The following is a 2908-nucleotide window of genomic DNA, read 5'->3' on the forward strand; positions in this document are numbered from 1 at the left end:
TTGTGAAATGGTTGCCTTATTATAGGCAACACAAGGTCTGGGACAGAATAATATATGTTTCCTAATTTTCTAGTACTCTACTTAAACATAGAATACAATGTTAGAAACTTCACTTTTTAAAACTGGTACCCTTGTATGTGATGTAAGTATTTCAGGATTTGGGGGAAGCATTTCCTTTTTGGTCATATTTCCAGTATTTGGAGGTAGTATGGCCTCTGTTCTGACCTGGCATGAGATTTCTGACTTATATGCAAATCGTATGGCACTGTTGGGTAAAAAATTCTTAAGTAAAAATGAAGTTGCCAAATAGGGTTTCTGTTTATCCACATTCATGCCCCGCATTTCCTTAACTTTTTGATACTGATAACTAGAAACATGATTAGCTTGTGCATAGGACAGACCAGATCAAGCTTACCTTTGGATCTGTCATCCTGATGAATGAGTATTAGTCAGATATCAGAAACTGCACAAAAGTTTTTGTGTACAAAAGCTAAAAATGGATGAGCAGGTATATATTCTGTTAAGCCTGCTTGGCTCACAAGTCTTGCTTTGTGAGTCACCTTTCCCTCCTCTGTCCTCTCTGACTTACTTACTCTTGGAGTTCCTGGCAGATAATTGAGACATATGAACAAATTCCCAATTGTATGGTTAAGAACACCAGCAGGTGAATTTACTATGAAAGGAATGAAGTTTAAGTTTATGAATCTTCACCTCCATCCATCCCTTCCAAGACTGGATTTTTCCTAGGAAGCTGCTCTATGAAGGAGCAGCCACGGTTTACATTGGTGTGATAACAGGTCACAGAAGCCCTGATTTGGACCCTCGATTGTGTGGGATCTTTGGGATGCTAGCACTATCTTAATATCTCTCAGGACCCTCAGATATAACATTCCTCTGGTGGGCCTCATCAAGTGACCATATCCCATCTTTGACCCAAGAAGGATGAGCTATATGAGATGTTTCTCTGTTCTCCGGTCTTGACCATCACAACCAAGAACTGCATTGTCACTTGGCTCACATTTTCCTCCCAAAACATTTCATTGAGCAAAAACGTACCTGTGTGGCACTTACAGTGACCAATTTTGAGGCTGAAAAAAAGAAAAACTTTTTTTCGCTGTGGATAAGAATAGCAAAATGTAATCAAATGCCAGAGGCCATGCTGAGTTATCTATTATCCTTGTCGAAAATATAAAGCCATTGTCATATTAAGAACTAGTCAAAACATTGAAGCCAAAAATAAAGGAAAAACAGTATTATGGGTGTGTAACACTTAGGTAATCATAAAAATGAAACAATATGCTTTTTGCTAAAAATTTTTGATATTTGTATAATTTGTCAGCTTTAAATAATGAGTAATTATTTCACTCTAAATACATGTTCAGCTTTTTATCAAAAATAAAAAAAAAAAATATGTGTATACAAAGGCCTGGTCTATAGAGGCAGATGGAGAAAGCATACTTTTTTTAGTATCTTTTTTTATTGAATAATGGAGAAAAATAAATTTCGGGAAAACAAAACTGATGACCCATCGAACAACTGTTATTATACAACTTCTTTATTTAGGAGGCAACATTTATTGCTTCTAGGATTATGAAAGAGTATGCTATTGCCAAGTTTGACTGATAAAACCTGAGTTTTTCTAGAAGCCTAAGTGGACAGAGTACTAATAATAGATAACTCTTGAGCCTAAAGTGCATTATTAAAGGTGTTAAGGTACAAAATACTGCACTTTAAAACTCAGTTTGTAGAGTCAATCTTCCCTATGTGAGTGCATTACACTACTGTACACCTATATTTTCTTCTAGGATTTTTATAGTTGGAAGTTTATGTTTAGGTCTTTGATCCATTTTGAATTGATTTTTGTATGTGGTGATAAGTAAGGGTCTAGTTTTATCCTTCTGCTTGTGGTTAGCCAGTTTTCCCAGTACCATTTACTAAATATGGTCTCCTTTCCCAAAAGATTGTATTTTATTTTATTTTATTTTATTTTATTATAGAGATGTGGGGTACAAGTGAGGATTAACTACATAAACAGATTGCATGCAGGTGAAGTCTGGGCTTCTATCTGGTTCCCACTGGGAGTGGACCAAGTTCCCTTTGTGTTGTTGTCACATGCCTCTGCCCTCCTTCTTCTCTCTCTCTCCCTCAGCAGTGTCCAGCAACTGCCAATCCCTCCCTTGTGCTAATGTGCTAATGTTCAGGGCCCACTTATGAATGAGAATATATGGTATTCAGTTCTTGATTTTTTGATAGTTCATTTAGTATTATGGCCTCCAACTCCATTCAATTTGCTGTGAAGATCATGATTTTGTTCTTCTTTATACCTGCATAATACTCCATCATGTGTACGTACCACAGTTTCTTTATCCAGTTCACTTTTGATGGGTAGAAGTGTTGGTTCCACATTTTGCTATTATGAATAGTGCAGCAATAAATGTGTGTGGGCATCTTTTTTGTAGAACAATTTCTTTTCCTCCAGGTGTATTCCCAGGAAGGAGATCACTGTATCATATGGAAGGTCAATTTTTAGTTCTTTTAGGAACTGTTGACAGCTTTTATGTAAAATTTTGAGAAATGTCTGTTCATGTTCTTTGCCCAGTATTTTTTTTTAAGATGTAGGGTACAATTCAGGGTTATGCATACAAGTGGTCATCACACAGGTAAAGTTTGGACTTCTCTTTGGTCCCCACGTTGCCTGGCTTGAGATCAGGCACCCTTATTGATGTTGGATCCCACTCCTCCCCCTGGCAGTATCTTGCTACTGCCAATCCCTTTCTTATGATATTATGGTAAATCCATAGCTAAATCCAAGTGGTTCAGATCCACTTATGAATGAGAACATGTGGTACTCAGTTCTTTGTTTTTGTGATAGATCACTGAGTATTATAGACTCTAAATCCACCCTTAA

The sequence above is a fragment of the Carlito syrichta genome, unplaced genomic scaffold, assembly GCF_000164805.1.
Source record: "Carlito syrichta isolate Samal-C Ts95f unplaced genomic scaffold, Tarsius_syrichta-2.0.1 Scaffold135764, whole genome shotgun sequence".
Lineage (NCBI taxonomy): Eukaryota > Metazoa > Chordata > Mammalia > Primates > Tarsiidae > Carlito > Carlito syrichta.